The 11,763-nt window shown below is 42.8% G+C and overlaps 1 pseudogene; it reads right to left on the bottom strand.

Annotated features, from left to right (window-relative positions):
- Positions 1–11,393: 11,393 nt before the first annotated feature.
- Positions 11,394–11,763, bottom strand: part of LOC130201131 (gastrula zinc finger protein XlCGF8.2DB-like) — a 52,657-nt pseudogene continuing 52,287 nt past the window's right edge.

The following is an 11,763-nucleotide window of genomic DNA, read 5'->3' as shown; positions in this document are numbered from 1 at the left end:
CCCTGGTGATCCAGGGCTTGTTGTTGGGAAGCAGCGCACAGTCCGTGATGGATGGTGGTGTGTTCACAGAACTTGATGTATTCCGTGATGCAGTCGGTCATACTGTTGATGTCCTCCCGTGCGGTCCACACAACACATCCCAGTCCGTTGACTCAAGCAGTCCTGTAGAGCGTCGTTAGCCTCCAGAGACCACCTCCTCACAGTCCTGGTGATAATCCGCAGCCTCTTCACCAGAGGAACATACCTGGGTGTCAGCCGGACCAGGTCATGATCAGACCTGCCGTCCTTAGTATTAGCATACAGCAAGTCCAGAGTTTTATTGTTCCTTGTTGGGCAGTCTATGTATTGATGGAAGGTTGGCAGAGCTTTATCCAATGTGGTGTGGTTAAAGTCACCAGTGATAGCCATGAATGCTCCAGGCTGATGATTCAGCAGAGCAGACACAGTGGAGTGGATGGTGTCCACTGCTTCCTCAGCGTCAGCTGATGGTGGCACGTACGACAACCACAATGGCGGACGTGAACTCTCTCCGCAAATAGTACGGGCGCATCCCCACGGCCAACAGTTCAATGTTCGGGCTACAGAAGCGCTCCTTCACGCACACATGGTCCGGATGGCACCACCGTTCATTCACATAAACAGCGATCCGCCCCCTCTTCTTACCGCTCTGTGTAGCGTCTCTGTCAGCCCGAACAGTCCTGAAGCCGGGTACAGACGCGCTGTGATCCGGATAGTCCGCGTGCAGCCACGTCTCAGTAAAACACAAGAGACTGCTCTCACGGAAGATCCTCTCAGTCATTACCAGCGAGCCGAGCTCATCCGTCTTATTCGCCAAAGACCTCACGTTCCCCGTTATGATCGACGGTACCGAGGGTTTGTATCTCCTCGTTTTAGCCCTACGTTTGACACCCGATCTGCAGCCGCGAGCCCTTCTCCGTAGCTCCAGCGGGATCAAAGGTCTTTCTCCAGGCAGAAGCAGCGGCTTGCACAGCGCGATCAACTGAGCACGCGAGTAGACGACGGTCCCCGTCATTGTTTTGCTGTGGCTCTCCGATACTCACGACAAAGTGAACAAAAGCCACAGTAGAAGTATCGAAAAAAGTAGTTATGGTCCAGTGTCCGACCGTAACTAAGACAAACGTGAAAGAAAAGAAAAAGAAAAAGAGAGGAAAAGTGCAAAAAAAGACAATAAAATAAAAGCAAAACGCCACTACTGAAACAAGCAGCCGTTGGCACAGCGCCATTTTGTTGAAGAGACTGTGTCTGTCCCACGGTCACTTAAACTTAAATTAATTCTATCAAAAGAAAGCAGAAGAGGAGTCGTACACAATAACCTTATTCAAGTTAACACCATTATTTCAGCAGTGCAACAAAACAGGACTATTAAATGTGGTCTCCTAAATATTAGATCTCTGTCATCTAAAGCTGTGTTACTAAATGATTTAATATCAGATAATCACATTGATTTATGTTGTCTAACTGAAACCTGGCTGAGCCATGAAGAATATGTCTGCCTAAATGAATCGACTCCTCCAAGTCATATTAATACTCACATTCCTCGAGGCACCGGTCGAGGAGGTGGAGTAGCAGCCATCTTTGAATCGAGCCTATTTATTAATCCTAAACCTAAATTACACTACACCTCATTTGAAAGCCTTGTTCTTAGTCTTTCACATCCAACCTGGAAAACACTACAGACAATTCTGTTTGTGATTCTGTACCGGCCACCAGGTCCATATTCAGAGTTTATATCTGAATTCTCAGAATTTATATCAAGTTTGGTTCTTAAAACTGATAAAGTTATTATTGTAGGAGATTTTAATATCCATGTGGATGTTGATAATGATTGCCTAGGTGCTGCATTCATCTCATTGTTGGACTCGATTGGCTTCTGTCAGAGAGTACAGAAACCCACTCACAGCTTTGGCCACACGCTTGATCTTGTTCTTACCTATGGCGTTGACATTGAGCATTTGAAGGTCTTCCCACAGAATCCTCTTCTGTCAGACCACAACCTCATAACTTTTGAATTTATACGACCGGAGTGTACACCGTTAGTCAAATGTTTCTACACCAGATGTCTAACTGACAGTGCTGTAGCTAAATTTCAAGAAGCGATTCCTTCTGCATTTGATTCGATACCACGTCTCAATATAACAGAGGACTCCTGGTCTAACTTTAGTCCGTCCCAGATTGATCATCTTGTTGACAGTGCCACAGGCTCTCTGAGAATGACACTGGACTCGATAGCCCCTCTGAAGAAGAAGACAGTGAGGAAGAGGAGGTTTGCTCACTGGTATAACCCTCAGACCCGCAAACTAAAGCAAACGTCACGAAAGCTTGAAAGCATATGGCGTTCAACTAATCTGGAAGAATCCCGCTTAGTTTGGCGAGATAGTCTTAAAACTTATAAGAAGGCCGTCTGTAATGCCAGAGCAGCCTATTACTCGTCAGTAATAGAGAAAAATAAGAACAACCCCAGGTATCTCTTCAGCACTGTAGCCAGGCTGACAGAGAGTCACAGCTCTGTGGAGCCGAGTATTCCTATAGACCTCAGTGGTAATGACTTCATGAACTTCTTTTATGAAAAGATTTTAACTATTAGGGACAAGATTAATAATCTCTTGCCCTTAACCAGTGCCAATCTGTCCTCAAGTGGAATGGCCTTGGAAACCGCTGTATGCCCTGGTGTATATTTGGAGGGCTTTTCTCCCATCAACCGTGACCAATTATCTTCAGCGGTTTCTACTTGAACACGTCTACCTGTCTCTTGGACCCCATCCCGACGAGGCTGCTTAAAGACGTTTGCCTTTAATTGGCAGCTCTCTATTAGATATAATCAATGTGTCTCTGCTAACAGGCCACGTACCACACTCCTTCAAAGTAGCTGTTATTAAACCTCTCCTGAAGAAGCCCACTCTGGATCCAGAGGTGTTGGCTAACTACAGACCGATCTCTAACCTCCCTTTCCTCTCCAAGATCCTTGAGAAAGTGGACGCAAATCAGTTGTGCGACTTTCTACATCATAATAGTTTATTTGAGAAATTTCAATCAGGATTTAGAAAACACCACAGCACCGAGACAGCACTGGTGAAAATTACAAATGAACTCTTAATGGCAGCAGATAAAGGACTCCTCTCTGTACTGGTCTTGTTAGACCTTAGTGCTGCATTCGACACCATTGACCATGACATCCTATTACAGAGACTGGAGCAGTCGATTGGCATTTCAGGCACGGCACTAATTTGGTTTAAATCCTATTTATCAGATCGATCACAATTTGTATTTGTAAACGATGACGCCTCGATAACCACCAACGTTAATCACGGAGTTCCACAAGGTTCTGTGCTTGGACCAATTTTATTTACCGTATACATGCTTCCTTTGGGCAATATTATCAGGAAACATTCCATAAACTTTCATTGTTATGCAGATGATACTCAACTATATCTATCGATAAAACCAGAGGAGAGCAACCAACTCGGTAAAATTCAAGCATATCTTAAAGACATAAAAACATGGATGACCTGCAACTTCTTGATGTTAAACTCAGACAAAACCGAAGTAATTTTAATCGGCCCTGAGCACCTCAGAGATCAATTATCTGGTGATGTGGTTTCTGTAGACGGCATTGCCCTGGCATCCAACACCACTGTAAAGAATCTTGGCGTTATCTTTGATCGGGACTTGTCCTTTAACTCCCACGTAAAGCAAATCTCAAGGACTGCATTCTTTCATCTATGTAATATTTCAAAAATCAGGCACATCTTGTATCAAAAAGATGCAGAAAAATTGGTTCACGTGTTCATTACTTGAGACTGGATTACTGCAACTCCTTATTATCAGGCTGCTCTAATAAGTCTCTTAGGTCCCTCCAGTTGATCCAGAATGCTGCAGCTCGTGTTCTCACTAAAACTAAGAAAGAGATCACATCACTCCTGCACTAGCTGCTCTGCACTGGCTCCCAGTAAAATCAAGAATCACTTTTAAAATTCTTCTCTTAACCTACAAAGCCTTGATTGGTGATGCACCATCATATCTTAAGGAGCTTGTAGTACCATATTGCCCCACTAGAGAGCTACGCTCACTAAATGCGGGACTACTTGTAGTTCCTAGAGTCTTAAAAAGTAGAATGGGAGCCAGAGCCTTTAGTTATCAAGCTCCTCTTCTATGGAACCAGCTTCCACCTTCAGTCCGGGAGGCAGACACAGTCACCTCATTTAAGAGTCGACTTAAGACCTTCCTCTTTGACAGAGCTTATAGTTAGGGCTGAATCAGGTTTGCCCTGGTCCAGCCCCTTGATATGCTGCTATAGGCTTATAGCTGCCGGGGGACGTTTTAGGATGCACTGAGTACCTATCTCCTCTTTTTGCTCTCCTTATGGATGAATTTTCATCTCTCAATCACACGTTACTAACTCTGCTTTCTCCCCGGAGTCCTTTTGACTTCACGTCTCATGGGGTCATCGGACCCTATGAGACGGCATAGATCATATCTGCCTGATGGATCATCGAGGTCTGGGTCGTGGAATTCCTGCTCCTGACTACGCCACTGTCCTGTTGAGATTCCGCCCACTGTTGAGACTCCGCCCACTCCTCCTCTCTACCGCCATCTGCCTGATGGATCGTGGAGGTCTCCATCGTGGAATATGCCTACAATGAACTATTCATACACTCTGTCACATTCATTGAATGTATTTAAACTCTAAAACTGTCCTTCTGTACACATGACATCTATTGCACCTGTCCATCCAGGGATCCTCCTCTGTTGCTCTCCTGAAGGTTTCTTCCCTTTTTTTCCCCCTGAAGGGTTATTTGGGAGTTTTTCCTGGTCCGATGCGATGTTTTGGGGCAGGGATGTCTATGTGTACAGATTGTAAAGCCCTCCGAGACAAATTTGTAATTTGTGAAATTGGGCTATACAAATAAACTGAATTGAATTGAATTCTGCTCTGTTGTGTATTTATTGAAAGGAGAGAAGATTTAATAATAATAATCAAAATAACTTTATTTATATAGCACCTTTAAAAACAAAGTTTACAAAGTGCTCTACAGAGAGTCGAGGCAAAACAAATAGAAAAGTAAGAAACAAATATAACATTAACAAAATAATATATATATATATATAAAAATTTAAATTAAAAAGTAAAAACAGACAAACTAAATTAGGGGAACCAAAGTTCTGCATAAAAGGACGAAAACACTTAAAAGCTGTTCTATAAAAATGGGTTTTAAGAAGTGATTTAAAATAAGTTACTGATTCTGCACTGGAACCCTCTGTGTGAGAAAAGGAAAAAGGTAAACAAAGTGCATTCAGTGTGCTGTTGATGCTTTGAGAGATGCATGTAAATGTCTGCATCATGTTGTTAAGAAAAGGTTTAATTTTGACACAAGTGAGACGTTCATGTGAGCAGTAAAGAAAAGAGAAAACCCAGCTGGACGACAGTTCTCCAGTCTCCAGGCTCGGACTCTCTGGTTTGGTGGTCCTCTAGCGCCACCTGGTGATGGACTTTCATTCTGTTTGACGTTGACATGTTGAATAGTCAGACTAAAGGTCGAGGCGGGTGTGTTCTGTTGTTGTTGGATGACCCAATACAATAATATTGAAATATATAATGAACCCTGAACCCTCAAAGGCTCACTGACGTCACCTGCTAAGAGCTTGGGAGTGTGGGAGACTGTAGGGCTTGACTACATCCCGTTACCATGACAACATGACAGCATATTGTGTATATATCGTTGCGTTTGTGGTCAAATCTAAGAGCCAATCAGCTCTCCGTGACGACAGCGAGGCGTTTCCCATCATGCACTACATCCAACTACGCATGCGTCGTTCAAAGATGGAGTCCACGAGCCTCCGGTGTCGGTCTCCGTGTCTCCGGGAGAAAAGATGAGGCTGTTGGTGAAGCAGCGAGTCCACGCGGCCGTTGAAGAGTCTTCTGGGCTGTTGGACACATTGACAGCAGCTTATGAGGACTCCGTGTCTCAGCTCAGAGAACACGAGTGACACGCATCAGGTTGGTGCTTCTTCTTTCGTTGTTCCGGGTCTCCATGCCGCGTGGTACGGGGTCTGCACGTGGAGACTGCGGTCAACTCAGCCGTCACATACATTTCTGTGCCCCTATAGACTAATGTTCACGGTAAACGCATCGATCGGGAGCGCGCAAGGGTTTTGATAAAGTTAGCGGAAAGAACCACGTGAAACAACATCTGGTTTTGCAAAGTTAGCGGAAGAATTCACGTGAAACGATATCTGTTTTTCAAAATAAGATGTCGACAAATCATACACTAGCATATAAAAGTAAACAATTAACTGATTTTGTATCTTTATAGATGTATAGAAAGATTGTTTCTGAGATTTAGCTTAAATTATGCTAAAATTAAAACATTTTTACTGTACCAAGGAAGAGAGAGGGGGGGGGGGGGCAAGTGACTTTTTTTTTCTCTGCTCTGATGCGGGCAGACACGTCGCCATCGGAGCTCTGCGGCTCAAGAAGGAGAGCGGAGAAGTGTTAACGTGACACGTAGAGACAGAGTGACATGCTGCTGTAGAGACGACCAACAACAGACGTTTAGTTTAAGAAAAGAACAAAGATGTCTTTAAGAAAAGGACCTGAATTACTTCTGCTGTAATCTGGCGCTATAGAGAAAATTATAGGGTTAGGGTTTCTTCTTATTTTTGCTTCCATCCACTCTCATCCGCTTAGTCCGGGGTCGGGTCTTGGGGGCAGCAGACCCAGCAGGTTGACCCAGACTTCCCTCACCCGCAACATTTTCCAGCTCTTTCTGGGGGATCCTGAGGCGTTCCTAGGCCAGCAGCGAGATGTAATCCCTCCAGCGGGTCCTGGGTCTTCCCCGGGGTCTCCTCCCAGTTGGACGTACTTGGAAAACCTCTAAAGGGAGACGTCCAGGAGGCGTCCGAATCAGATGCCCGAACCACCTCAGGTGACTCCTTTCGATGCGAAGGAGTAGCGGCTCGACACTAAGCTCCCTCCTGATGTCCGAGCTCCGTACCCGATCTCTAAGGCTGAGCCCGGCCACCCTACGGAGGAAACTCATTTTGGCTGCTTGTATTGGCGACCTTGTTCTTTTGGTCACGGCCCAAAGTTCGTGACCATATGTGAGGATTGAAACGTAGACCGACCAGCAAATTGAGAGCTTTGCCTTTCGGCTCAGCTCCTCTTCACCAAGACGGTCCGGTATAGCGCCTGTTTTACTGTTGCAGCCGCACCGATCCGCCTGTCGATCTCTCTCCATCTTACCCTCACTCGTGAACAAGACCCAGAGATACTCTAACTCCTTCGCTTGGGGCACTCTGTCCCACCTGGAGGGAGCAGTCCACCGGTTTCCGGCAGAGCACCATGGCCTCAGATGTGGAGGTGCTGACTCTCATCCCCGCTTCAAACTCGACTGCAAAACGCCCCAGTGGTGATACACAATATTATGGAATTTGATGATTATTGTTAAGGTTATAGTTTTAAAGAGCAGTCTCTGTGATTATTTTCTGCACGTGTTGTGATGATAGCTGGTTGTTATCGTCAGAGCTCAGATTCAAACCTTCACTGTTTACTCTAAATGTGGATTCAGACTTTGACTATTGGCATTTTTAAGGAACACCAATGTTAAGACTTTATCCAGTTTGCCCAGTTAAATCTTTAGTAAGAATTGTTTAAATTTCGAGTGAAACATAAAGAGTGTATTTGGGTTTTCTTTTAGCACCTGCAGTACTGAAGTAGCCCTGGGGGCGGAGCTCTTGAGAGGTACGGGAATGCGCTCCTGACTGAGTTACTTAAACATCTGGTTTTTACATATTCTTTCTGGAATATACTATTTCAGAAGGTATGAATTAAATATACATACTTATACAGGCCGCTTATCATTATATAAAATGAAGTGGTAACCTCAAGTGTGAAGTCATATGTGTCATTGAAGCTGGTCGCCATTAGCTAGCCAATGTTATTTTAGGTTGACATGTGTGATGGCAAAAACTAACTAATATAATCACACCAGAGCTAAAGCTGTAGCTAGACTTCATCCAGTTTGCAGAGTAAAATCTTTAGTATGAATTGTTTAAATTTCCAGTGAAACATATAGTGTATTTGGGTTTTCTTTTAGCACCTACAGTACTGAAGTAGCACTGGGGGCGGAGCTCTTGAGGAGAGTTAAGCCCCAAGTCTTGGTACCAATCGATTCTATTGACTTTTATATATGTTTGAATGTGTATATATATATGTATATAGGTATATATTAGGGATGCACCGATCTGATCGCCGATCCATATCGGCCGATATTCCCATTATCGGTTTTGATCGGCGTTCTCAAAACGGCCGATCAGATGACGTAACATCTGCGAGAACTATCAGACGTTTCAATCGCCGCGCACCGCAACGGAGACAATGCGCCCGGCGAGGGCCGGCAGAGGTCAGAGGTCCGCGAGGGGATCCTCACTCACCGAGTGGCGTCCCCGTCCCCCGAGTTGAATCTCTGGGTCAACTCAGCCGATTCTCACATGTCTGCTCCTAGAGACTGATGCTCACGGTAAACGCATTCGATCAGGAGCACGCGAGGGTTTTGATAAAGTTAGCGGAAGGATTTAAGTGACAACATCCGGTTATGCAAAGTTAGCGGAAAGAACCACGTGAAACAACATCCGGTTTTCAAAATAAGATGTCGACAAATCATACACTAACATATAAAAGTAAACAATGAACTGATTTTGTATCTTTATAGATCGTTTCTGAGATTTAGCTTCAGTTATGCTAACATTAAAACATTTTTCCTTTACCAAGGAAGAGTTTATAAAAATAAGTCAGACTTTTGTATGTTAAGAAAAGTCCTGTAAATAGATTTCCCCAAGAGTTCCAGGAAATGAATAATGCAGATGTGTTCCATACATATCTGAAATCCCCGACAATAACAATCAAACAATTTTAATGTATCAATTAGGACATTTTCAAAGTAAAAGATGTAAGAAATCTGTAATTTCTTTAATGTTTGACGTGCTTTATATATGTATTTCCTCAGTCCTAGGTAATAATGCTACACAATAAATAGAATGCTTCAATCGACACCGTGAACGGTGATCGGTATTATCGGTGATCGGCAGATCCTGATTTCGGTGAAATTTAAAGACACTTGACAATTAAATGCAGTATATGAATTCTTTGACATTTTATAATTTAACCAGTTTGCTCCAACAGATGAAAAACTAATACAAGTTTTTAATCACTTTGTTTGATTACAAATACAGTTCTATCTGTGCAAAAAATCGCTTATTGTGGCTGCAATTAACCTGTTTTGCACTGAATATCTTTTCAAGATCACAAAAATAACTTGCAAAACAATACTAGCAGACATGTCAGTCATCACGTGTTATCATTATTATTAAAGCTTAATGTTGAGCTCTTGTTTTGAAGGGCAACGGTAGAATTCAAGGAGGTAACACCTGGTAAGTCGCCAAGAATCTCGGCCGTCGCGCAATCAGATGTTTTGTTTATGATTTGTCGACCAATCAGAGGTCTTCTTCGAATCTCATATTAATGAGATGCCAAGTCATAATTATGAGATACTATCTATTAGACCAAAAGCATCTCAACGTACAGACGCGTGTTGTTGCGATAGACGCAAATCTTTTCCTAGCGGCGCGTTTTCGGCACTGCGAATTTTGCCTTTTTGCATCTTTGGGTTATATAATTTAATCAAATCATGAACTGCAAGTAACCACATAGATATGCTTAATATTTGTTGATTTCATTTAATTACCATAATCTGGATGTAACAGAGTGGAAATCATACCAGTGAAAAATACATTTCATAAATGAAGAATATTCATTTCACATGCAAATTATAAATGTAACTTTCTTAAGCAACCATTTAAACATTTATCATGAACACACATATTTAGTTTGAAAAGAAAAAGCAGCAGCTGCAGCTTGCTTACAAACTCTGGGACAAATATGGAAGAACAACATTGAACTGAAGTCATTTTGGTGGAAACATTGGCTGAACTTTCCAAATGTTTGTGAGCCACCAAGAAAACAACAGATGACTTGAACAGCTGTTACAATACTAGTGAATCAAAGGGAGAACGTTCGGTGAGCAAAAGGTAAAATATTCACGTCTTAAAACAAAGGATTCCCTAAATCTCAAAGAGAGATCAGTAGAGGATGATGTTGAAGAAGAAAGGAGGAAGGAGACAATTAACCACAATTATTTTCTCAATTTAGTCATTCTTCAGTTATGGAACACAATGTCAGTTTCTCTTTAATGTGGGGGGCTCTCGGTCCTCTGGAGAATAATAAAATGCATTAATACGTCTTATGAATCTCATATTAAACTCTTTATTATTCAAGAGGTTTATCAATGAGAAAGCAGTGAATGAGAGAAGCATGACCTCTAAATAAAAAGCTGGCGCTGTCATTAATTGTCCTTTTATTCATGAAGAAAAATATAATAAAGCCTTGGACTGCAGAAGAGGAGGAACCAGTCCTCCCATCAGGGACGTTCCAGTGAAGCAAACGCAGCCTGAAGCTGGAGAGCAGAAGATCTGAGCAAGAAAACTAAATCAATAAGTAAAATGTACCTCTGAGAAGTAGGACATTAAAAAGTACTCTGTACCTCTGAGAAGTAGTACAGTAAAAAGTAATATGTACCTCTGAGGTGTTGTACAGCAAAATGTCCAATATTTACCTCTAGGGTGTAGTACAGTGTGGTGGAAAATGTATCATTAATCTTTCTTCTAAATGGATCTGTGTTACTGAACTCAGAGCAGAGCTCAGTTCAAGGGACAATAACTGATTTTATTATGGTATGGCAGAGTGCTTTGTTGTTTTTCTCTCTCTCTATCACCTCGTAGGTAGACAGCACAACACCAACTGGGAAAGCAAACAGAACCTGCTCCCATGGATGCCGTGGGAAGGAGGAAGAAGCAAGAAAGGGAGGGTGGATGGAGAGCATACACTTCATCAATAATTATGACTGCATAGGACTATGTTGGGGCTGCCAGAACATCGGAGTGCTTTCAGGCCTCTGGATGTTTTGACTCCCAGTATGACCCAGTCCCGTTGTTTGCTCCAGTCTGAGACCGCATGTCCCTTTGCAACCCCAGCTTTCCTCTCTCTGTATGTTTGCCTTGTGAATTGTAGCTTCAGTGCATCCTTACAGACTCAGATTGACTCTCACACTGCTCCTTCTCTGCGCAGAGAACAAAAGAGCCTAAAGAAAAGTTCTGGTATCATGATATATATTAGTTCAGCTTAAAAGGACATAAAAAATGAATGAATGTCAACTTTACCAAAACCAGAACAACTAAAATGAGTTCTCTCTTGTATGAGTTAACATGTGACTCTTTAAATGACCACTCCGTGCAAAAGATGTTTTACAGACCAAACAGCTGAAAGGTTTCTCTCCTGTGTGAGTCATCATGTGACTCTTCAAAGTTCCTCTCTCTATAAATGATGTTTTACAGAATGAGCAGCTGAACGGTTTCTCTCCTGTGTGAGTTAACATGTGACTCCTCAAAGTGCTCCTCCGTGTAAAAGATGTTTTACAGAGTGAGCAGCTGAAAGGTTTCTCTCCTGTGTGAGTTAACATGTGACTCCTCAAAGTTCCTATCTCTGTAAAAGATCTTTTACAGACTGAGCAGCTGAAAGGTTTCTCTCCTGTGTGAGTTAACATGTGACTCTTTAAAGTTCCACTGTGTGCAAAACATGTTTTACAGAGTGAGCAGCTGAAAGGTTTCTGTCCTGTGTGAGTTAACATGTGA

The sequence above is a fragment of the Pseudoliparis swirei genome, chromosome 11 (genome assembly GCF_029220125.1).
Source record: "Pseudoliparis swirei isolate HS2019 ecotype Mariana Trench chromosome 11, NWPU_hadal_v1, whole genome shotgun sequence".
In the NCBI taxonomy this organism is placed as follows: domain Eukaryota; kingdom Metazoa; phylum Chordata; class Actinopteri; order Perciformes; family Liparidae; genus Pseudoliparis; species Pseudoliparis swirei.
The sequence above is the reverse complement of the archived record's forward strand: the minus strand, read 5'-3'. Positions and strand labels throughout refer to the sequence as shown.